Raw genomic sequence first — 25,521 nt, 5'->3', positions numbered from 1 at the left:
ACAGTAAAAATAAAACGAACTCCTTTGAGAAATATAACTGTAATAGCCTACTGTAACGTGTGCGTTATAGCTAAAACAACTTTCATTGCTTCCTCGGCAGATTATCTCATTATTCTGCTTCATTCACTTCTGTTTAACCGTCACCCATCAGAGTTCATTTGTAAAACATCATTGTCCTGCAGCCTATCCCGATATCAGTATATCTGAGTACAAGCTTCGTGCAACAGGACTTTGTTATTGTGAACACAACATTTAGCAAGTTTCCTGCCTGGCTGAAGCGACTGTTCTTTAATTTCAAAATGACCACCGAAACGGACCAGTGAAGATGCTACCGATAACTACGTAAGCAAACCTTTGTGTGCGTGACGTGTATCGGAGAAGGGATAAGTTTGAGGGGCGGGAGGGGGAAACAAGCTGCTGTGATCAAACTCCAGTTTCTCCTAGTGGAAGCTTGTGACACCATATGCGCGGAACATCTGCGCAGTAGTTCTGTGCGTTGTCTGGATTCTTTGTGCCATTCTTGGCATACCAAAATCAGACTTACTCTTCATATTTACGGACCAAATACCGTCCTAATTTCCACCAAACTCGCCCAGAAGGCGCCCAACTTTCCCTCTGGTGAGTATTTCATATTTTGATGTAATTTTCATACATTACATGCAGTGTTTGTGTAGAAATAGGTGCTAGAATGCTAGCAATGTGTTCGTGATTCCTCCAATACTTTACATACTTGTCATGTTTGCCACTACGAACTTCCGGCGACGGGGCATTGAGTGCACTTACCAGTGAGTTGTGACAAAACATGGATTTCGGGCATGTCAAACAAGCCGTGAGAAAATAGCGAGTGCTGTTTTACTGTTTATTGATCGTGGTGTTAAAGTGTGGTCAAGTGTTGTGTGGCAAATATTGCTAGGCTGGTGTACTGTGTAAAAAGCATGATGAGTTTTGTTTGGTTCAAACGCTTTTTAAGAATGTTTTCAGATGATTTCCGTCTTATTCAAATCAGCTGTGCTTCTGCAACTGTGCGTGCATAAGATTGTTGCACATACTAATGATTAGTGTGATATAGAAAAAAACAATAGGGATGAAACGTAATGTACCGTTCTTTATAAATTGTTAATTGGATTTTATCAACGTTATTTAAACACGTAAGTATTTGCTGCGATTTTTGTTTTTATTTTATTACATTAATTTATGAATGTGTGAAATTATGTTAACATAAACGTTTAGTCATTACTAACAGGCAGCACGCGTAGTATTGAATTAATTTATCAGTCGATTAATGTAATAGTTACATTTCAAATGTTTATTCCATTCGCATAACACATTAGTGCGTCTTTCTGTAAATAAAATAACACATTCGTGTATCATCCGATTAGTTAGTTTAATTTCAGTATATTTCACGTAGTTTGTTTGAATTTATTTTGAAGTACTGTAGTACCGGTACATCCTACATTTTTGGAACTTGATAAAGAAATGTTTGGAGTGTTTTTTTTTAATGTGAAAGCGCGCGGGTATATTTAAGCCAGGAGAAAAACTGTATTCGTTTTTATCCTGAGTTCTGTTTTATATGGTACAATAGGCTTAGGGATGTTGATTTTTGGAACGCTGTTGAGGTTATGTGTATCCGAGTGTTAGTTTTATCAAAATATTTATAATCCATCAAGGGGTAGTGTTTGTTACATAAGAGTGTTAGAACAACTCAGAGTATAGAATATTGCTGTCGGTTGTTCTGGGAAGGTTGTGTGTTATGTAGCGTTTTATTGAGGGTGTAGTTCTCTATTCTTGGGGAACAGAATTTCTTTTACTGTCAATTTTCGCACGCAAAGTACGTATGAGAACACTCATTCTAGTGGATCGTTCAAGAGTGCACGTTGTACGGTTGTATTATTATTTGGAGCGAGCGGCGTTGGTTCGTGTGGGCCTGGCGGTTCTGGAGGTTATCTTTAGACGTAGCGAGCAACGAAGGAGCCAGGGTTTATTTTGGGGGAGGCAATAGCTGACACATGCTGCTATAAGACCTTAAGGAACTAGATCCAGGCAGACTCCGCCCCTTGGCAACTGGAGTGGGCCACGGATCTATTGTTTCTAAATACAGACCTGTTTGTAGTTGAGTGATACTATTATTGCTTCATTGCCGCAGTGTAATGCCTCGCCCTTTACCCACCAAGTAATTGGTTTCCAAGAAGTCTTCCCCGTCCGTGTGTTATAATTGAAGTTCTTTTTAACTTCCTAATTGCTTCTTACCGCGAACTTTACCTGAGGTACTTATTTCTAATGTTTGTTTTGTTTACATTGATAATAACGTGCGATTTTTTTTTTGTACATCACCCACAGTGTGCTTAAGATGTAGGTAATGTCAATCTTACGTGTAACTGTCTCCCCTGTTTATACGTGTGTTTAATGTTTTTGTATACAGCCGTGATTTTTTTTCACGTGCTTGATTAAAGATGACCAACCGTTCAACATTTTTCCGATTGCGACTTTTACCACACACGTTTCTCCTTTTTGTCCGTAATATATTATTATTATTATTATTATTATTATTATTATTATTATTATTATTATTATTATTCAGTGTAGGACGTACGTTAATTCTACATCTTTCACAGAACATGTTTTCCAACCGAGTACTAAGCTATATGGGTTAAGCGTTTTTAATTTTTGTTGGAATAAGGTTTTGGAGACTATTACGTGAAGCGAGTTTTCGGTGTGAAACTTGTATATCCACTTTCGTTCGTTTCTTTGCTCATCACCGAGTTATTGGTGTTCATTATAAGTTCATTATTTGAATCAATCATATATCTAACGGTGGACGGTACATGTCTCTCGGGATCAACTTTTCCTTTCCTGAATGCCGGATTCGGTAAGGATAAAGATGACGACAGTGACCCGACGATTCGTTACGAAAGTGCCTAAAAAATATTAGAGCAAGATACTGTGCTAAAACTCATATTTTATTTGTAGGTTTGATTTTGACCATGCAGTTATAAATTATAAGATATGTGGGGTAGGAGTACCGTTTAGCCAGTATTCATCATAGTACTTCACCTAATTAATTTTGTTTGGAAGTATCTGAAAATTAAATCGTTAAAATAAGCATATTAGGTTTATAGAAGAAATGACGGAACGGCGAATGGCGCGTCTTTTTTTACTGTCTTACTCTTTTGCGACTACATTTAGGTGAGTTTTATGGGCCCCGGAGATGGGCGGCCATTGTTTTCGGCGCTAGTTGAAAGGTCTTTGCCGGCGTGTTTGGCATCGTTGCGACCACTTGGAGTATGCCAGCAATGCATGCTTATTGTTCAGACAGATCTGATGTCGGTGAAAACCGGCTTTTGTTTCTAATATATAATATTTCTTTTTATCCTGAGCTGGCCAAGGTAGAGGGGAGCGGAGACAAAGGGATGGCGGGCGGACCGACTGACGATTGCCTCAGGGTGGGGCTAGTTTTTGTGTGGTTTTAACTAAACCAAGGTCAGGCAAGCAGGCGGGCCTGTCCGTAGCAGAGAACACCGAGCAACAAGTTGGCAAAGCGCGAGTCTGTAGCTTCCCCTGCTGCAACAGGAAGAATTGTCGGCCCTAAAGTCATTTGTGTGTAAATCGTGAATGAAATTTGTGCTAATCTCCTCCTCCTCCTTCTCCTCACGTTGTGCTTGATGCTCTCTCTATTTCCCTGTCTGTTTTATAATACACGCTCGCGTGCTGTCTCGCTCGCAGCTTTTTACTCTTTATCCCTCTTCGGTTACATTTGCATATCCCCACCACTCGCGTTCATCTCCCACCCCGCGACCTCATACACTCATATAGTAGGTTTCTCTGCACATAAGCTAGTATCCTTTAGCGACGCGTAACTCCAGTGGAGGTTAGAGGAAGGGGAAAGGGAAAATCAATAAGACTCGTCTCCCTCCCCCTTTCCCGCCCTTCCGCTCCCACAGCGTGTAACGCGCGCTGACACAAGTTGCTTAGAAACGATGAGGGGCATAAACGATAAGTTTCCCGAAATTCTGTTCGGAGTGAAGCGCAGTTTTCAAATGTCAAAAGCTTAAACTGAACATGTTTTTTGTAACTGCTTTTAGGAGGCTGATATTATTACTGTTATTATTATGAACAAATACATCGCAATCGGAAATATCCCGGTGGCAATGGTCACTTACAGTAATGTGATAATAAGATACAGTTAAAACAGAATTACCCAACATCAACAAAACAAAAGTACAACAAGCAATTTCATGGAAGGAAAATATTACTAGTTTCGTTCTTAAGTATATCCAGTGCTTAATATTACGGCTTACAATACTATAGGTTGAGCTTACTACTAGCTTAACATTACAAGTGATAATATAGTAAACTTAAAACATACCTAGCCAACAACTACAACACTTCCAAAAATGTTATGCTAATTTTTTCGGTGTAAGGTAGCACGTGGCTAACTTGACCTTCATGCAGCCGACTAGAGAAGAGTACATACGCTTTATCCATCCACATCAGATTAATTTTCGGCAGTTTATAATTAATATCGATTGGATTCCCACCTAAAAGATACAAAAAAGGTCACTTGTAATTAAATCAGCGGTCGGCTGCCTCTAATCGCGTTAATTATTTGCGCTTTGTGTGGGACAGCCTAATGTTAATTCCGGTTTACAGTTGTCAGCAAACCGTAACCATGATCTATTCTAATATTGCTTTTATACAGCTTGTCGTGGGATTTAATTTTACATAATTTACAATTCGTGGTTTGTTGTGTAATATCTGTTAGTGGTTCTTCTATGCTTGTAGATCTGACCGTATCGGGCATAAATGGGTTTTTAATATCGTTTTATGCAGTCAGACAATTACGTTAAGATTACGTAGGTATCAAAATATAGACACGTCCTGGGAAGAGCTTACCATCATACCGGATGGCACCCGAACAGCTGACACGTTTATGTATAAAATGACAACGATAATTTACATTTATGTAGGCCTATATATAATAATGATGATGATAAGAATAGAATTTCAATATGGTTTTCATTACAGTGGTCAACCTCGTCACGATGAATGCGCATGTTCGCGACGACTTAGCGGCACAAGTCGTCAGTAATTCCACTGCATATTTCACGATCCGCGCGCGTATTTAGGCTAACTACATTATTGGGTCTTACCGAAAATATTTTCTGTCAAGAAACCTCACATAAAGACCAAGCGAGTTGGCTGCGTGGTTCGGGTAACGTAACTGTGAGTTTGCATTCCGGAGAAGGTGGGTTCGAACCCTTCCGGCCCCGCGGTGTAGGGGTAGCGTGTGTGCCTCTTACCCGGAGGCCCCAGGTTCGATTCCCGGCCAGGTCAGGGACTTTTACCTGCATCTGAGGGCTGGTTCGAGGTCCACTCAGCCTGCGTGATTACAATTGAGGAGCTATCTGACGGTGACATGGCGGCTCCGGTGTAGAAAACCAAGAATAACGGCCGAGAGGATCCGTCTTGCTGAGCACACACCTTGTAATCTGCAGGCCTTCGGGCTGAGCAGCGGTCGCTGGGTAGGCCATGGCCCTTCGGGGCTGTTGCGCCATGTGGGCGGGGGGTGGGGGGTGGTGTTTCAACCTCGCTTTCGGCAGCACTGCCCATCTTTATACCAGGCTACACCACACCTTAAATTGGGCCATGGTTGCTTTCTGTCCAGTTCCTAGCCCTCTACAACTCCACGATCGCCGTAAGACTTGTTTGAGACAGTGTGGAAAATAAAGAGAGACAGAAAGAAGTCCCAAGGATTTAAATGTGAACCTGAAACACGGCTCGAAATTGTCTTTGTCTCACCGTGAAACACGTTGTCTTCGCGTAAAGCAACACAGTTCGCGCTATAGAACAGAGAGGCGATTGTAATCTGCCATGGTAAAAACGCAGCTTAAACAAAGGTAGTTGACATACAGATCTAGGACATGACGTCTCCATATTTTTCCAGGAAACATTGGAGCCGTGTACGAAAGTAGAATGGCATTCGACGCATGATTGAAAAGTTATTTGCTGTATAAATGTCAGCCGTTCGTACGCCACCCTGTGCATATTTTCAGACTAGCTAAGTTAGGTTCACATTTTGACTTTCGGGTAAGCTGCTGTTGTGGTTGTTACTGGTTCATTTTAGCTTTAGCGAGTAGTAATATCTCTGATCATCAGCCCTACGAGTTGTGTGTGTAAAGCGTCCTATACACATACGAACATGGTTCCTGAAGTTGAATCGCGAACAAAGTTGGCTTCTGTTTCGCTACCATGTTCACCCAGCACGAAGAAGTCGGTCTTACACTTGTTCTGGAAATGAGCGTTTTCAAAGTTGCGGCTGCTGTCATTGTGCTTGACGAGTTGGGTTGTTTTAGGAAGAAGAGCACGTTATGTAAGGGCTGGTTACGAGAAAGAGACAAGTGGTCGCTTATGAATCTTCTAAACATACTTAAAGCCACAAGTGAAAAATACTTTTAAAATTTTCTGCGAATGCCAGATGTGGAATATAGAAATTAGTTAAAAGCAGAGCAGATTGGATTATGTGAGTTATTTTAATGCCCGGGGAAAAGTTGTCTGGCAGGACTGAATAGTGTCCTCAATATACAGTTGTAAATCCTTGTTAGAATCAATTTAATGAATACTAATAGGTAAATGCAACAATTTATCTGCGATTCCAGTAGTTGGCTTTCTTCGTACTGGCTGTTATCATCCGGCTCCCCTTCCTCAGTGACTGGAAGAATTTCGAGTTTCGTATTTCCTCTTGATTGGTGAGAAATGAAAGAAGACGAAATATCACAATTTTGATACATGGACACTTTCTTGCGACGGACCTGCTTTACATTTTTGACTCTTTGACTTTCCTCACTTCCATACGGAAACTTTGTTTCAACGAAGTAACTCTCGCAGTTAAAAACACTAACTCTGCTTCATAAATCTTCTCTCGTGTCATTCTCTGTAGCTCCTGTAATGCCTCCTCCCGCTTGAATTTCGGATAAGCTGATGTGGTTGTTACTGGTTCATTTTAGCTTTAGCGAGTAGTCATATCTCTGATCATCAGCCCTACGAGTTGTGTGTGTAAAGCGCCCTGTACACACACGAACATGGTTCCTGAAGTTGGGTCGCGAACCAAGTTCGCTTCTATTTCGCTACACACATGTTCACCCACTTCACTTGACTTCACCTTCCAAAGACAAGGAAAGCCTGTGAAAGCCTCCATAAAATTTGTCAAGAAGTTAGGGTGCATGAAGGTCGCAGTTCCTGTCCTCCCGACTACTGTACTTATCAACCACTCGCTGTCAATATTATCAACTCAGCCGGTCAAAACAGGTCTGTACAATACAGTTGACAGGAAGATCATGTTGCCACCCTCCACTACATACGCGCGGACATTGTTCGTCGCTGGCAACTCCACGAACCAAGTTTCCCACTGGACAGAAATCCATGTTCGCCAACGAACATGATTTGTGAGACAACACACACAAGCGATCTTGGTTCGTGAACTTTGAAAAAGACCGTATGTGTATAGGTCGCTTAAGTGTTAGACTGCCACATTTGGGTCCTGACTTGACGTAGGCGTCTCAGAAGGAACTTTACCAGCATTTTTCTTGCAGGGAAAGTCGTAGAACCCCCGTGGGAGGGGGGGGGGGGGGATAGCTCGCATTAAAATGACTTGGCGCATAATGGAAGTGTTTCTCCGATGTTCCGTCTTGTTACTTCAAAAAGGTGGGATCGGCTGTTTGACATGGTTAGTTAGATACTCGCTTGCTATGTTAGAGGTTAAGAGGTCGAATCAAGGACCGTCAAACTTATTGGTGTGGCCAGCTATAGTCATGTAGAATTTGGTAACTGCTTTTTGAGTTCAAGAATTATAAGTTCGCTTCTTTCCGGTTTCGTCTTCTGGTGGTGGATGAGTGGTTTCTGCCTCCAAGATGGAATGAAGAATTCACTGTTTGGATATGAAGCGAATGAATGTAGGAACGATTGAAGCTCGTTCTGGTATTACCGAGAGATTTAGTACATTGACTTGCAGTTCTACTGTATAGAATTAATACGTGGAATGTTACCGGTAATAATAAATGGATGATCCCGTTGTGAGAGTAGTTCCTTCTGCAAATAAACCAAGTTATCTGTACAGAAGAAAAAATTCCACGGATATATAACAACTGTTATTCCATAGTCCATTGCACATATGTTCTGGTCGAGCTCAAAGGGTGTGGAATATTGCCTAGTTTGTGCGAGGAAATCAAACAAAGGTAACAGGACACAATAGCCTATATCTGAACGCGGAGACTAAAATTCTGTTTGTGAAGTTCTTAACTGATGTCGAGATCATCTGAAGAAAGACGGAAGATATAAGAAAGGGACGACCCATCAAATGTAGTGAAAAAAAACAAAACTTAATACCTTTTGCTCGGCAGAGGTCTCGTCATAACCGTGGTAGTCTGAACGAGTGATTCTTTCTGGATGGAAATGGTAAGACTGAATATTTTACCTACGAGGAAGCTTACCCCAAACTGACTGCAAGTAATTACTGTTCCATGCATGGAAGAGTTATTGATGACGAGGATGTGTGTACTTGGTGATAGAGGCAACTGTGGTGTTCATGAGTTGTGTCCCAAGTATTATATTTATTTTATTTTTTTGCTAGTGGCTTTACGTCGCACCGACACAGATAGGTCTTATGGCGACGATGGGATAGGAAAGGCCTAGGAGTTGGAAGGAAGCGGCTGTGGCGGTAATTAAGGTACAGCCCCAGCATTTTCCTGGTATGAAAATGGGAAACCACAGAAAACCATCTTCAGGGCTGCCGACAGTGGGATTCGAACCCACTATCTCCCAGATGCAAGCTCACAACCGCGCGCCCTTAACAGCACGGCCAACTCGCCTGGTGTGTTTGTTTTGTATAGTCGATGATGGAAATTTGGAGTATGCGTTATATATAATTTTCTCTTAAAACTAGGTGCAATTCATCGACTGTTTGTCCGGTTGAAAGTTGTAGTTTAGTGACCGAATTTCGTAGAATATTGTAATAGTCATTAGTTGTCCGACTCATTGGCTGAATGGTCAGCGTTGAGGCCTTCGGTTCAGAGGGTCCCGGGTTCGATTCCCGGCCGGGTCGGGGATTTTAATCGCCTCTGATTAATTATTCTGGCCCGGGGATTGGGTGTTGGTGTTTGTCCCAACACTTTCCTCTTCATATTCACACAACACACTGCACTACTAACCACCATAGAAACACGCAATAGTGATTACACCCTTCATATAGGGTTGGCGTCAGGAAGGGCATCTGGCCATAAAACAGGGCCAAATCCACATGTGTGACGCAGTTCGCACCCGCGACCCCACAGGTGTGGGGAAAAGCGGTAGAAAAAGATTGTGATAGTCATTAGTTAATCTTAGAATATGTTTTTATTTTGAAAGGCATCATCGCCAACTTGACAAAAATTTATAAATGTATTTATCATTGTCCGATTCTTACTAATTTTTGATTATGTGTCACCTGTTTGGCTGATTTTCTGTTGGAGTTGATAATCATCACTTCCTTATCAGTAAACCAAACGATTAAATTATTCCAAAAAAGGCTTTCTTGGCTGCAGGTCGAAAAATCACAGGAAAAGAAGCAGGTTTTGGGTGGTTAGGCCGTGTGCGTTTGCTGAGTTTCGCCCAGAGCCCAAACGGTATGCCAGAGACTGCAACTGAACCCACCGAGAAGCTGTGTAGCAGCTCACAGAGGCAGCGAGCTCAATCAGTGGATTAGAGGTCAAGTGTCGGCCTCCGGTTCCGAAGATCGCGATTTCAAACACAGAATGTAGCAGTCAGATTTTTGAAGGGCGAAAAAAAGTGCGTTGTTATCCGATGTTTAGCCAGCAAATTTATTTTTGTTTAAATAAAGCTCACCTGTATGCCACCCAATCGAGTCCCAGTGTCTCTGGCGAATGGTAGAGAAAAAATATGCAAAGTGACACGTACGCAGCCTAAATGGCGTCAAATTACAATGCCTGCACACGGTAGCCGATGTCAAAGGATTATTATTATTATTATTGAAAATGAAAATCCACAGCCTGTTTCAAGTCATTCGACCGGGTCAGGAATGGAATGAATGAAGCCCCCATCGAGCGGCGAGGATAGGAATTGTGCTGGCTGCCGAAGCGTGTCGTACTCCTCTGGGGCAATGATTAATGAATGACAGATGAAATGAAAAAATGAAATGTCGTATGGCTTTTAGTGCCGGGATATCCCAGGACGGGTTCGGCTCGCCAGGTGCAGATCTTTCTATTTGATGCCTGTATGCGACCTGCGCGTCGTGATGAGGATTAAATGATGATGAAGACAACATATACACCCAGTCCCCGTGCCATTGGAATAAACCAATTAAGGTTAAAATCCCCGACCGGGCCGGGAGTTGAACCCGGGACCGTCTGTACCGAAGGCCACTACGCTGACCGTTCAGCCAACGAGTCGGACGATAAAATGAAATGATACTGGAGAGAGTTGCTGGAATGAATTGTGACACAGAAAACCGGATTACACGGAGGAAAACCTGTCCCACCTCCGCTTTGTCCCGCACAAACCTCACATGGAGTGACCGGGATTTGAGCCACGGAATCCAGCGGTGAGAGGCCGGTGTGCTGCCGCGTGAGCCACGGAGGCTCAATTCCACATTCATCGACTGGGATTCTAACCACAACTGTTTTAATGCGAAAGCAGTATCAACATCACTCAGCTATCACGACCCAGAGACTGATTCCGTTAGAGTTGGTCTCCAACTTTGAAGGTTATAAATTAGGAACCCTTTCCTTCTCCAGTTACCGAGTGCTGTATGGGGAGTGCTGGTTGGTGATCTGCACATAAATATTATATGTGTGATTTCTTTAGGTCTATACTATAATTACAAGTAAAAAAACAAACCAAACCCCATGGCACTACAGCCCTTGAAGGATCTTGGCCTACCGAGCGACCTGCAGATTACGAGGTGTCGTGTGGTCAGCACAACGAATCCTCTTGGCCGTTATTCTTGGCTTTCTATCTCACCGTCAGATAGCTCCTTAATTCTAATCACTTAGGCTGAGTGGACCTCGAACCAGCTCTCAGGTCCAGGTAAAAATCCCTAACCTGACCGGGAATCGAACCCGGGGCCTCCGGGTAAGAGGCAGGCACGCTACCCCTACACCACGGGGCCGGCTATAATTACGAGTATGTACCAGTATGTTACACGGTTTAGATGGTATAGGTGTAACTTGTATTTTTTTATAATTAATGTAATGATTTGTTGTTTCTTCAGATAATTTATCTCGCTCTCTCGTTGTAATCTTTTGTTTATTATCTGTAGAAAGGTTTGCTGTTACATCTTCCAGGATATGAGAGAAATCGTGTTATGAAATGAACATATTATTACAGTAAAGATTCCATGCTCCAACTTTTCCTCGAGGCCTACGGGTAAATTGGTATGGCAGTTGAATGTTTCATTTCGTGTAGTGTAACTAAGGGTCGGCTTGGTACATGTAACTTTCCGCTAGTTTTCTTTGATTTCAGAGTATGGAGGAGATATTATTTAACTATATAAAGTTAATTTTAATTGAGGATAATTGGAAAGGCAGAAGAAAAGGTGAAAAGATGTATGAACTAAATAATGCTTCTAGTTTCTGATGTTGTTCTTAGTGGATTTCACACAGAATAAAAAATTATGTGTGAAGCATCTTATTTTAATTGCATTTACGTAGGGTCGAAGTTCAGTTTGAGGTGTTACTCTGGTATCTTTTTATCAGGTAAGCTGATCTTTTACAGTGTTTAACACTGGGATCATTGCTACGAATTGTACTACTATATTGTAATTGCTATGGTATATGAACTGTCTGAAGCATTGCTCAACGGACCAAATAATTATACTGTAGTTTTAGCATTACCTATGAGGGTTGGCTGGACTCCGGCCTTCGCTCATCACTTCTTGTGCTGTAATTGTCAATCTTCCTTCCTTCCTTCCTTCCTTCCTTCCTTATTCATATGCGCTAAAACACATACAACAAGAGGACGGGGCTAGTTGAAGTTCAGAAGGTTCGTTTCCTGATGTTGGCGGTTATTATATACCAAGGGAATTGACTGGTGAAATACCTGTAAAACATTTTGTCACAGGTATATGACTATACATTTCGTTGTACTATTGTTAGAAGGATATTTAGTAATATTCAGCTGTGGGGCAAATAATTACAACTTTGGTGTTAAGGTGTATTTTGACGCGAATTCACTTCGAAATTCGCCAAATTAATGTGAACTTGATGTACCTACACTTAATGTACGGAATTTAATATTTTGATTGTGGTCAGTGATACCGAGCGAGTTGGCGTGCGGTTAGGGGCGCGCAGCTGTAAGCTTGCAATCGGGAGATGTAGGCGACCTGCGCATCGTGATGAGAATGAAATGATGATGAAGACGACACATAACACCCAGTCCCCGTGCCAGGGGAATTAACCATTTATGGTTAAAATTCCCGACCCTGCCGGGAATCGAACCCGGGACCCCTGTGACCAAAGGCCAGCACACTAACCATTTAGCCATGGAACCGGACATTAATGCACTGTCTTGCCTGTATTCGTTTTGGGAACTTCCGTGCTCACGGTTTGAAACTACATGTTTGCGATAGAGTTCTTTAAACCTCTTCTTGTTATAGGTTTGTTCGGTAGAAATAATGCAATATGTCTTACCCATAATAAGTATATTCTTCGATATGAATGGAAATAATTCTTGATCGGTGCTTGAGAAATAAAGTCAGGGAGTAATCAAATTGCACGAATAACTTTGAATAATATTTTAAAGCGTTAGTACAGACACTAGACTTCTTCAGTCATATTGTGCTCTCAAAGTCGAATATAGTGTAGCTGGTGTTATTAGAGTTTCCCCAAGTTTCGCTAGAACACCTCTCACCAACAGATTCAGTTGATCCAGAGTTATTTTCAGTGCGTACCTCGCTGTAGCGGCGACTAAGGGGCGGGGGGGGGGCAGCCCCCCCCCACTTTGTAGAGTAAACATTACATTTTTATTCTATTTTAGCCGGCTGAAACTAGGAATTTAGGAATTATTTTAAAAATGTGTGCAAATTTTTAATTATTAACAAAATTATTTTCGAAAATACGCACAAAATGTCGTTCGTCGCGGCTAATCGATTTGTATAGTGCCACAGCAAGTAGTGGAGACTTCGCAAATGCTATGAGGAAGGGTAACAGGGGTATATTTTTTGCCAAAGTCGTGGACACTGAGATATGATCCACCTGCTTGCCGCGTGCATTCGTCAATCTGGCAGTCTCTTTTAATATTGTCTGTTAGTTTCTTAGAGTGTAGTCAGATACTAAATGATTTTTTAATTTTTATAATCACACCGTACTTCTATTTAATTGTAATACGTGTGTAATATTGTTTCTTTGGTGGAAGTTTTTTTGTATAGTATTGAATCAAAATCTCAAAAAACTATTATTGCTGCACTTAAGTTAGTAAACTGTCGGCCTTTCCCTCTCTGTCGAAATTTGCTCAAACAGCATCAAACACTAACCATTTTGTAGCTTTTTGTTCAGTTTTGATATGTATAACCCCCCCCCCCCCTCCCCGCTTAACCCGGCTACTTTCTGTTTTGTATATCTCTTTGCCCCCCCCCCCCCCACTTCTAATTCCTAATCGCCTCTATTTTGTACCTGTGTGGAGTGACACTCCATCATTGTAACCAGTACTTGCCTGGAAGACGGCATAGGTCAAAGATTTGCGACAGTAGTACGTGAGGATTGTGCAAGACACTTTTTTTATAGTTATGTGCTAGCGCTCACTCCATTATCCACCATGCTAACACGTACGGGAGCACGTATACAACCAAGAGCTACTTTCAGACGTGACGCAGTGCACTCCAGTTTACCTTCCCTACTTGTGTCTCTTTATTTTTGTTGTTGCCCTGCGCTTCTGAAGTGAACTAGTTGTGATGGTTCATCCGCCATATGCTTAACTCATGATTTCTGAGAATGAATGTTCGAATGTACTGTGGTTATTGCTGTCGGTTTTAGATGTCGTTTTACCAGTAGAATGTCGCCTCCGAGATACCAACTATGCACTTGTACTTCAATAATCCTTATTTTACACTTATTCAGCGCAACGCTCCAAACGTTTACTTTTTCTGTGATCATTGTTCTGCTTTGTGAATGAGATCTTACTTAATAAAAATTGGCTTATCATATCAGTTGAATTATACAAGTCGTCCTTATGAATTACTATAGCAATGTTGTGTTATTCTAAGGCGAAGTTGATGGTTTTGCTTATTGTCTTCAGGGGAAAGACAGCTAGATAAGCATTCTCACTTAACTCTTGATTAGGGAAAGGAAACGGTCTGACCCTTCGAGAAATCGAAGTATAGGTACGAAAGGCGTGAAAATGAGAGAGTCCCTAGGTCTCACAAATTTTATATCATCGAGGTCGGAAGAGAACGAGTGTTGACAAGAGCAATCGGTTTAGATAGATGAAAGTGAGGAGCTTGGAATAAGTGGAAGAAATGCCACTATCACCTAGGGACCCTGTGGCTGCCAACCCACGCTCCCAAGTTGAGAGCCCGTCACCTCCTGCTAGTCTTCTCTGACAACAGGCAGGGGATACTATTAATGTACTCTATATTCCCATCCCCAGGAGGATTTCAAGACGAATAAGGTGAAAATGTGACCGTCATCGGTACTCGATCGTGAATCCTTCAGGCGAGTTGCGGTAATTGATTTCGCATGGGCGATCAGTACGCTAGAGAAACATAATTTGATGTTGAACGTGACTGTCTTTGGAGACGACTTCCGGACAAATTCTGGATTATTATGAAACCACTTGATACCAAGTGGTTTCGTGACTAAACCGAAATTTTGAAACATAACAATGATTTCGGAGAATAGCTCCTGATTTTTAGTACGAAATATCGCAGAATGTGACCGCCCGTATTGCACCCGTCCAGAGGTCGGGGGATTTGAATTCGATTACCGAGAGCAGTCACATTTTCCTCCTTCGGTGTAGCACCACGACATAATTAAGAGAGGCTGTCCTCAGCCTTTTCTAAGTTTTGGATAATTCTTTTTTCTCTAATAGTATTAAACATGGCTGGTAAATGTTTTGGATTTGCTCCTGAAAATCATAATTTTATAACCCTGCATATACACTTACCGTTGATATACCGCTTAATAATTTGGACACATTGTCTCAATGAACATCTTGCATGAGAATGACTTACTTGTTCAACGTACGATTAACCTATGTTGTTCGAGCATTTAAGACGATAGCTTGTTAAACAAAACTTTCTTTCAAACATCTTTCTTAAAATACCATTGCTCATTTTCCAGTCTCTTTCGTGCTGGCTAGACCTCAGTTTTCCCTGGATCCTTTCGATTTTTAATATGTTTTTGTTCCTCCGTTTACCTAGAGTGCGCAATTTTCCTTAAAAAACGGGCGAGTGGTGTCGAGAGCATGACCACGAGGTTTATGGCGTGGGATAAGTTTGGCAGAAATAAAGTGGGCTGAATTAGATGCAACATTTGTCCATAACAATACACCAAAGTTCTTAGTGGCAGTTTGCCCATTTTTGTCAACTCGGCTGCCCGACGCGCCTCATCAACTCGCTCCTGGTCATCCGCCACAAGCTGCTGATGGTCAGAAATCGTCTGCGAGAGGCTCTCAAAGCCTGCTTTATCTTCCACAGTGGACTCCCACTCTACAGGTTCCACAGGCTCTGTGGAGGTGGTTAAAACTGCATATCCTGGTGGTCCGTTAAGTAAGGGGTGCGGAGAGTAATCTAGGGTGCGCGTCTAAGATCAGGAACTGGGCGAGTTGGCCGTGCGGTTAGGGCCGTGGAGCTGTGAGCCTGCATCCGGGCGATAGTGGGTTCGAACTCCACTGTCGGCAGCCCCGAAGATGTTTTCCGTGGGTTCCCATTTTCACACCAGGCAAATGCTGGGGCTGAACCTTAATTAAGGCCACGGCCGCTTCCTTCCCACTCCTAGGTCTTTCCTATCGTCGCCATAAGACCTATCTGTGTCAGTGCGACGTAAAACAAACTGCAATAAAAAATAGTACTAAAATCAGAAGTTCATATGACTATACATATTTCTTTCTCCATTGGAACAATATTGCTGTTCTCAGTACAACAATCCAGGAAAGAAGCTTTCGATACCTATTCCATACCTGCGAACTTTCCCGATTTAGGCGGGAGACTCCCGATTTTCGACAGTTTTTCCCGCCTCCCGATTATTCTAATATTTCTCCCGATTTTAGCTTATTTTTTGGTGAACTGCAAACATCTATTTTCAAATCTCATCATTTCAGCTTTTTTACGCCAGTGGCCGGAAGTCCTTCGCTCATTGGCCGCTTTCAAACGAAATATCGACGTTTATTAATGCGAGAAATGTGCGCGAATGTGCGACGTTTATTGAAACCTGTACATCGCGACGCGTATATCGATTGTCAATCTCTCATTCTCGTGTGCAGTGTTAGTGTTCGTTCACATCAGTCTAGTCGATTCCATTCTCTTTGATCGATTCTAGAGACTAGTCGCTAGATATTGAGTCTTTCTTAGTAATTTGGTGACAGAATTTCAATGATAACGACTAGTGACTTTTCTAGAGATTTTAGGATCCATTTCGAGACAATTCTGACTAATTTTAATTTACCCTCACTATAAAGAAAATAAGAGTTTTGTCTGTACATTACTCTGAATTTTAAAAGAATGATATTTCCGTACCGGTCGTGACCATAGTAACGGAAATGCACGCTTTAAATTTCTGCAATTTCTGTCTGCTTGCCTGTCTGCCTGTATGTATGTATGTATGTACGTACGTACGTACGTACATTACAAGAAAACGGTTGAAGAGAATTTAATGAAAATTGGTATATAATGTCGGGGAATAAATCGCTACAATCTAGATCGTAAATAATCGTATTCACGTTGAGTGAAATGCTAGTTTAGGGGAAGTCCTAAAATTTAATTCTGAAATAATTTTTTATTGGCTCTATCGATAATTACTACACAACTATAGTTATATATTATTAAATTTCCTATCATTTATGTCTCATACATTTTTACCGTACCGGCTATGATAACAGAGATATTCGGTTTTTTTTTTTTTTTGCTAAGTCCATATCAGCGCCGAGGTACGAGTAAATGGGTGAATGGAATTTTATGTTAAGTCGGGGAATAAGGAATTACAGTCTACGCTATACATAATTTTATTCACTCTGTTCGAAATGGTAGCTTAGGGGAAAGTGCCAAAACTTTAATTTTTAATTACCTATCTTACTGGTCATATCTGCCTGCTGTCATTTCTTGATGGATACAGTACTTTTGCATCCATCTCTTGGCACAGGCCAGAGTAAAGTGTAGCTTCCACTGAAGTCCCAGTCAACATCCATGGCTGTGACAATATGGAAGTTGCTGGGATATGGATAGTGCTGAGTAATGACATTCAGAGCATGACTAGTGCATCTGAGTGTTATGAAAGGTGCTGCTCATAGGGTCAGTCGTGCTACAATAGTACTTTCTGACCCAGTGAGGAAAGCAATGGCAAACTATCTCACTCCTCATCTTGCCTAGTACACCTCATTTTGGTGCTGCCATTGGTTTTTTGGGTTTCCTTATAACCGCATAACCTTTGGTGGTGCTATTTGAGGATCCAACCAGCCTCTGGGCTGATGACCTAACAGACAGACAAACAGACTGGTCATATTGAAAAGTACCGTACTACATAACAATAGTTATAGAGAATACAATTTCCGATTATTTATGTCTTATTCAGTTTTACCGTACCGACTATAATAATATTGGTGGTGATGGTGATTAAATTGTGAAGATGATTATAAGAACGAGAAAAAAGTCATGAAGGAACGATCACTTAAATAACACATGAGGTTGTCTTGAAAGAAAGGAGGACTCGCTTGACATTACATGCTCTAATATCACAGATTCGGAAGAAAACTAAATGTGAAGGCCTCCACTACAGAAAGCTTATCAAATTGATCAACAATAACATTACATTGACCATTGTTTGTTGTGATGTGCTTTGTGTATTCTGCTGCCATTTATCTCCGATAATATTGGCGGGAAGTAGCTGGGGAGTGGGAGTTAGATTTCTCTCTTTAGCATGCCATTCCTCTGGTTCATAAATTTTGTGATACTACTGGTACACAACACACTGGATCATCATAGTATTCCAGCTATTCGATCCCTGCTCTGAGGCAATGATTGGAAAGAGCATTGTGCACACTTAAACGGAATAATTATACAGGAGTGTTCGTGGCTGTCTGCTGCCTGGTCATTCTAGCTCTGAAACTTTGAACTGTTAAATCGACACCGTAGTACTTATTACATACTATCCACTTCATTCCGTATCGATATTGCAATCAAATAAGAATTAAGTAAAAACTTTTCCACCTGATCGATACTTTTATTATTTAACCTTAGGCTAAATTATGTCATTAAAAACTGCAGTACATGACTCAATTGCTTGGCAATCATCATCAGCTGCTTATCTTATAGCTTAGGCGAAAGAACATAAAACATTTGATAATTAAAATTTGTTGGTATTAAAAGGTATTTCTAAACTAAAACTTCCTAAAATTCCTTCTATGGCACTACTCTAGTTCTTCATTAGGTTCAGCTGTGTTTCACTCAATACTCAGTTCACTTGTCTTGATTATGTGTTGTCCTTCATTTTTCTAGATCATTCTTATTGTGCGCTAGAAGAATTTATGCTGACTATGGTCGAATTTGTTCATTATTTCATTTAGACGGATAGTTTGAAGTACGACCCCTATTTAATTGTTTGTTGTGTAAATTTATTCTAAATCTTTAAAAGATCTTTAAAAGTTCAGGTCTTAAGGTCGAAGACGGCAGAGACAGAAACAAACAAGTAAACTCCGTAACCAGAATAAATTGGACAGGGGTCACACGAAATGTGCCAATCTTTTAAAGATTTAGAATAAATTTACACAAAGAACAATTAAATAGGGGTCGTACTTCAAACTATCCGTCTAAATGAAATAATGAACAAATTCGACCATAGTCAGCATAAATTCTTCTAGCGCACAATAAGAATGATCTAGAAAAATGAAGGACAACACACAATCAAGACAAGTGAACTGAGTATTGAGTGAAACACAGCTGAACCTAATGAAGAACTAGAGTAGTGGCATAGAAGGAATTTTAGGAAGTTTTAGTTTAGAAATAGCTTTTTAATTTGTATATCTAATTTTAACATCCTCCCCCCCACCCTCCCTCACCTATAAGTGTCCTTTACCAACAAATTTTAATTATCAAATGTTTTATGTTCTTTCGCCTAAGCTATAAGATAAGCAGCTGATGATGATTGCCAAGCAATTGAATCATGTACTGCAGTTTTTAATAACATAATTTAGCCTAAGGTTAAATAATAAAAGTATCGATCAGGTGGAAAAGTTTTTACTCTGTTCTTATTTGACCGTAGTACTTTTCGCTAAAAGTGAGAAAATGTGCTGTTTTTCATTTTTTCCAGTATTTCATATGATAGCATTGCTTTTAATCGCGATATACTGGCATCATTGTAACAATTGGGGAAACTATAAGGACAGTCTTTCCCAGAATTCCGTAGCGAAGCACGGGTGCATCAGCTAGTTATTTGATCCAAATAGCATTGCGCTTCGCATAATTGCGCGGGCGCTTGATGCAATATATTAATCTATGCATTTGCTAAGTAATGGTATCTAAGTGCATGACTGATTCACATGTGGGACATGAGTTCATACTATTTTCGGTAGGCTTATCAGAGACCGATCATCTCACTCACATACCGGTAACTCCTGTGATGGAATAGAGATGTGTAATTTTTAGCCTTGTAGCCTAGTATAGCAACAGTTGGGCTTTGAGACAATAAATGTTATAAATATATCGTAGTACTGTATTGCACAAGTCATGTAGAATAAGCAGTTTTGACCAATTGTATCTCCTGATTTTTCCTGATTTTCACATCAAAATCTCCTGATTTTTGGTTTTGTAAAGTTGGCAGGTATGCTATTCGAAACTAATATACTTTCGCGGAAACTCGCTACCGGTACCTTACATTTTATTACTCCTCTCGAAAGATGGACTCTCACGAGCAAGTGCTCATTGGAAGGAGCAGTATACATGAGATACGGATGGACTCGCTAAGCATTCACAATGGGATCGTTTCGTGGAATGTGTTCTAACTGGGGGAACACCAAATGTTAACATATACAAATCATCCCCCGGACTTTGTCTACAACGCCTGGCACTCAACAGGAAGCAGGGATTAAGATGTACAGAGCTGTTACAATACACTGTGTACTTGAAAAGCACACAGCGCCTAAGAGAATATTCTGAAATATCAGAAAATGTGGTCTGTAGAATAAGTACAGCTAAAACTAAGAAGAGAAGGAGGTGCATCACAATAATTGTGGGACCTCCGGGGAAAAATTTAATACTTTTAGCTGTGGTTAAAGTTGATTCAATTCAATCTGCATTTGGAGGATGTTAAAAAGAAGTACATCGGATGACGACACAGGGGAGTGGGGGCGGTCTCAAATGAAAGAGCATGTCCTGAGGAAATAAACGATGCTAGCGATAAGTGTGTACGATTTTTTTCTTGCTAGTTTACGTCGCACCGACACAGATAGGTCTTACGGCGACGATGGGACAGGAAAGGGCTAGGAGTGGGAAGGAAGCGGCCGTGGCCTTAATTAAGGTACAGCCCCAGCATTTGCCTGGTGTGAAAATGGGAAACCACGGAAAACCATTTTCAGGGCTGCCGACAGTGGGGTTCGAACCTACTATCTCCCGAATACTGGATACTGGCCGCACTTAAGCGACTGCAGCTATCGAGCTCGGTGTGCGATTTTTAGCGACGGCATTATCAGAGTGTAGATTCTTTCATAGAATCGTGACATGCAGTTTCCTATCGGGACCACCGGATGATACGTAATAAACGCCAACATTATTTCTGCTTCGAAACCAATATAACCAAGGAAACCATAGAAAAACAAAATTCCTCAGAAACCTTAAGAAATGTCTTGAAACCTTCAGCCAAACCCTTATAAAAAAGTAGTCTAGAATGGAAGATAACTTCTTTGCCAACAAAGCAACTTCTGAATTAGCTACTTCCAGCAATACAGGCGAAGATGTAGCAATATGCTGGAGTATTTGCACGGGAGGTTCTTTGTTACAGATAGTTTCATGTTCACTGGAGTATTTTACTTTGCTGAGGGAAATTAGGTTCATGGATTTTGAAAAAGCCGTAGAAGTACCGAAATTAAGTAAGCGTGTATGTGTGGGTGACATGTATGAAGAGTAGTAGTTATTGTGTCTACCTCAGTGAAATTGTGAAGAAGGTGGCCGTGATATTTCAGAGTGTTTTTTCTTCCAAACATTAGTAAAGTGGTATGGTTTTTGTATACCATCCCTGCATGAAATGGATTCACGGAAACATTTCTTGCCTAAGGAAGTAGAGACGCATACTCTAGAAACATGTTCTGTCGATTGAATTAAAGCTGACTTCAAATGACAATGAATTATGATAATATGAACTGTGAAGATTTTCCTACATTTCCAGGTAATGATCTCAAAATGTTACAAACTGCCAGGTCATCTTCAAAATATAATAGTACACTTCAGTAATGAGTCATATGGCAACAAATAATTTGCAAACAACATTGTTTTATTTGTAAAGTGTTAAATAATAATTTAAAATGTGTGATATTGGAAAATATGTTAGGAAATATATCGTAGGCAACTTGATGTCAATTTTGGAGTATGTAAAGCAGATACGTGTACCGTGTGGTACTGAAAATAATTTGAAATGAACCAAAGAAGATTTCTCTCTTTTTTTTTTCAAACTTGCAAAGGTTATTATGGAGCAAATTAGAATGTAAATGTCCTGTTAGGTAACACCTGTCGAATAACGTTGCACAAAATAATGTGGATTTTGTGTTTTCACTACGGCAGAAAAAAAAATCGAATCAGGATACATTGTGGTGTTGACTGTTAATGTACTTTTTGCTTGAGGTCTGTAATATTTACACATTCTTTTTTGCATCATATTTGGGGTTTAATACATCTCAATTGTTGCCGTCTTGCATTGATGACAAGAGCCTGTTAGAGTTACAGTATCTTGCATTGGAGATGGTTGCATTGCATGATTCAGTTTGGTTTAATTTTGGAGTGGCGTGCCAGAGTGCGGAAACTATAAGTTGTCGATCGTAATCTGTTTCCATGTGAACACATTCGATTTGACGCGCGTGCTGCTGTAAACACACACATCTTAATCTTCATAATAGTAACAACTATGGTTCTGGCAGAAATAATGGCTAGCGTTTGATACCACGGTCTGATGATTTCTAGCGCATTACCCAACCATTTCTGCTGTACTCGAGTGTGAGCTGGCTCGCTCTCACTTTGTTCCTGTCCTATTACCACACCTGCAAGTTCGAGGAGTCCGGTGTTCAAACCGGCAACGGCCAAGCGGAATAGTGTTTCGTGTTGGACTCATCCCACGGTACACACTCAGGCCCCTACTGTTACAGATTTTTCCGTTCGTTCACGGAGAGAAGGTCAAATACGAGCGTCCTTCCTGTTGAACCTGCTATAATTTATTTCCTATTCCTAGTGTTTTAGAAGGGTAGATTTTTATAGGCCTAAATCAAGTTTTATTTTACGATTGCAAATATGTATTTACTTTTTTTTTTTGTCCCAGCCCCGTGGTGTAGAGGTGGCGGTGCGTGCCTCTTACCCGGAGGCCCCGCTTTTGATTTCTGGTCAGATGGAGAGTTTTCTTCGACACAAGGCTGGCGGATTTGAGCACCTTCAAATACCACCGGACAATCGGGATAGAACCCACCAACATGAGCCCAGAGAAGGCCAGCGCTGTACCGTCTGAGCTATTCAGCCCGGCTATAATAATATTAATAGTATGATATTTTAATAATGTGTATTTATTTATTTACTAGCTGTAGTATCCGTGCTTCGCTACGGTATTCTACATTTTATATGGATATCGATGCAAGTTACTGTACATGCAGTGAATAAGATTTTTAAAAATTCCATGTCTCTTAGCGTTATTCGAGAAGCAGCATAGGGAGGTCCACATACATTGTTTTCAGTATAAAGTGCAGTTGTGGAGTTGTGATGATAACGGCAGGTCAACTTGCCTACTGCCATTCACAATCGAGTTGGGAATTTTCACTATAATGACAGGCCCCATTACCTACTGCGCGGTCACAATCGATTTGGGAATTTTCGTTGCAATGGCAGGCCTCATTTCTTACTTCCAGTCAGATAACAGTTGAAAATTTTTTATGGTAATGGGAGGCATATACTCTCCTGCCAGTCAAAATTGAGTTGGTTATCATTATAATCACAGGCTCCTTTTCCTAATGCCAGTCAGCTTACTGCCAGTCACACCGACTTGGTGAGTTTCCATTATAATAGCAGGCCACTATGCCTAACGTCAGTCACATTTTAGATGGGTGAATTTGTTTGTAATTGCGGGTACCCTTGCCTACTGCTAAACGCAATCAGGTAAAGGAGTTTTGAAAACAAATGCCATGCTCCCTGACCTTGTGCCAGTCAAATCAAGAAGGAAATAATTCATTATAATGGTACACAGGAGTTGGAGAAGGACCCCATTCCTACTGCCAGTCAGAGTCGATGTGGCGAATACTGATTACAGTAGCAGACGCCCTCCTGCTCACAGTCATTAACGATTTGTAAGGTATTAATTACAATGGCACACACCCCCCTTGTAAATCGCTACAAATCGACTTCAATGAATAAATATAATTCGGCATAAGAAAGTATACGCATATTTATCTCCATTTGAAATGTAATTGCTGGTAAACGGTACATCATATCGACAACCAGATTGTACGATAAGACGCCACATTTAGCGGTCTAGTGCATTACGTTTCGGATACTTATGTGACAGCTACAAACATACAATTTGGCTCACATATAACTACTGAGTGGGCCAATGTTCGTGCAGAATTTGATGATCCTATCGTTCTTATAAGTGATTCAAACCATCAAATATACGTCTAAAATGTGCAAAATTTATGTACAATCCAGAAATAGAGCCAAATTTAAGGTATAAGGGATAGAGATACGACAAAATGTTAGTGTACCAAAGTTGTAGACACTCCAAATTGAACTGAGATTGTGCCATCCGTTTTGTAATACGACTTACCGTTTAGCCACCAAATATTTCGATAGGAAGGTCTGAACCGTCATTAAAATTGCCTCCATATTTCAATATTTTTCTGGGGTAAAAATGAAAAATTTAAACGTGTAATTTTTCCGTCGGTTACAGACTAAAAGCTATAATTTTGCTAAATGTCAATTTTCTAGCTAGTGTGGCAGATTGTGTCGCCATCTTGATTTGGGGGAGGAGTTAAACATTTGGGTTTTCAAGAAACGTTTAAGCCAATGAAACCTATAGGTTATCGTTTTGGAGAAATATATCCTACTGCGTTCTTATGCTGAGCACTAAATTTGAGACTCCCAGCTTGGCCCCTTCAGGGTTTTTTGAGAATTTTCTATTTTTCTAGAATTCCTGAAGTCATCAACTTCTCTGGTACCAAGTTTTAAGTTTCTAAGATGTCTGGAAGTGTCTCATTCATTCACATGTATTTTTATTTTTGTACCTTAACTAGCAGAAGTATGCCTACCCGTTCTTCGTACGGGTTATCAGAAACTGGCTTTAGTTACTCATACTATCGGTGTGATTGACTTCATTAGATATTTATATCACTGGTGTATTTACTTAAGTACGTAGAAATTATTTGTCATGTTTGGAATTATAGTGTATCTTCTTTTCTTCATGGGGGCCGTTAAATAATAGTTCCTAATTAGCGTCGACCTCTAAGATCTTTTGCTACCATGTTTTTCCTTCATTCCCACCTAGATATACCTGCTCCCTTCACAAAGCTGCAGGTTTAGTGTAAGGCTACTTCAGCTAGATAGTACCAATTATTGAATGTATTTGTTTGATCCGACATTTCGTAACTATTACAAATGATCAAGGAAATACGCGATGCATAAAAGAAACTGCTATAATTATCGAGAATTATAATTCTCAGCGCTTGTCACTCATGTCGTACATCATATAATGAATCTGAGTATAAATGTTGAGACATTTTTTCAAGTCATGGGCGCACCATCTTGACAATTGTGTACAGTATATAGGTTGTTTTCATGGTTACAATTATCGTAAAAATGGACCAAAATATCGGCACAAATAATATCAGTGATCCTACTACTCCATGATTTGATAGAAAGTAGTTTAAACTATAGGTAACAGACTCCGCAAAATGCTGAAACCTAAGCCAGTACGTAAAAACGGAGGCCCGTCGGCAACTGCTGGTCGCTGTACTACGAAGATCTCCGGGGCTATTATTTTTATACTTCACTCCCTTTCCATCCCCGCCCAAAGGAGTGCTATGAGCGTCTTACACAACAGTTTATTTTTCCAGATAGTAAGTCGTGTGTGTATCAGTTTTGGTTGGCAGCTA

At 40.7% G+C, this 25,521-nt stretch overlaps 1 protein-coding gene across 7 annotated transcripts in view; it reads left to right on the top strand.

Annotated features, from left to right (window-relative positions):
• Positions 1–491: 491 nt before the first annotated feature.
• The window catches only part of sd (TEA domain transcription factor 1 homolog scalloped), a 645,214-nt gene continuing 620,184 nt past the window's right edge, over positions 492–25,521 (top strand). For 4 of the 7 annotated variants that reach the window (XM_067144328.2, XM_067144329.2, XM_067144327.2 and 1 more), the window contains exon 1: positions 492–618. The gene's annotated coding sequence lies outside the window, so the exon portion shown is untranslated. Of the gene's footprint in view, positions 619–791; positions 1,149–25,521 lie in introns of those variants that run through there. The other 3 variants (XM_067144331.2, XM_067144326.2, XM_067144325.2) reach the window with 2 other exon arrangements.

Source organism: Anabrus simplex, chromosome 3 (genome assembly GCF_040414725.1).
Source record: "Anabrus simplex isolate iqAnaSimp1 chromosome 3, ASM4041472v1, whole genome shotgun sequence".
NCBI lineage: Eukaryota > Metazoa > Arthropoda > Insecta > Orthoptera > Tettigoniidae > Anabrus > Anabrus simplex.
The sequence above is the reverse complement of the archived record's forward strand: the minus strand, read 5'-3'. Positions and strand labels throughout refer to the sequence as shown.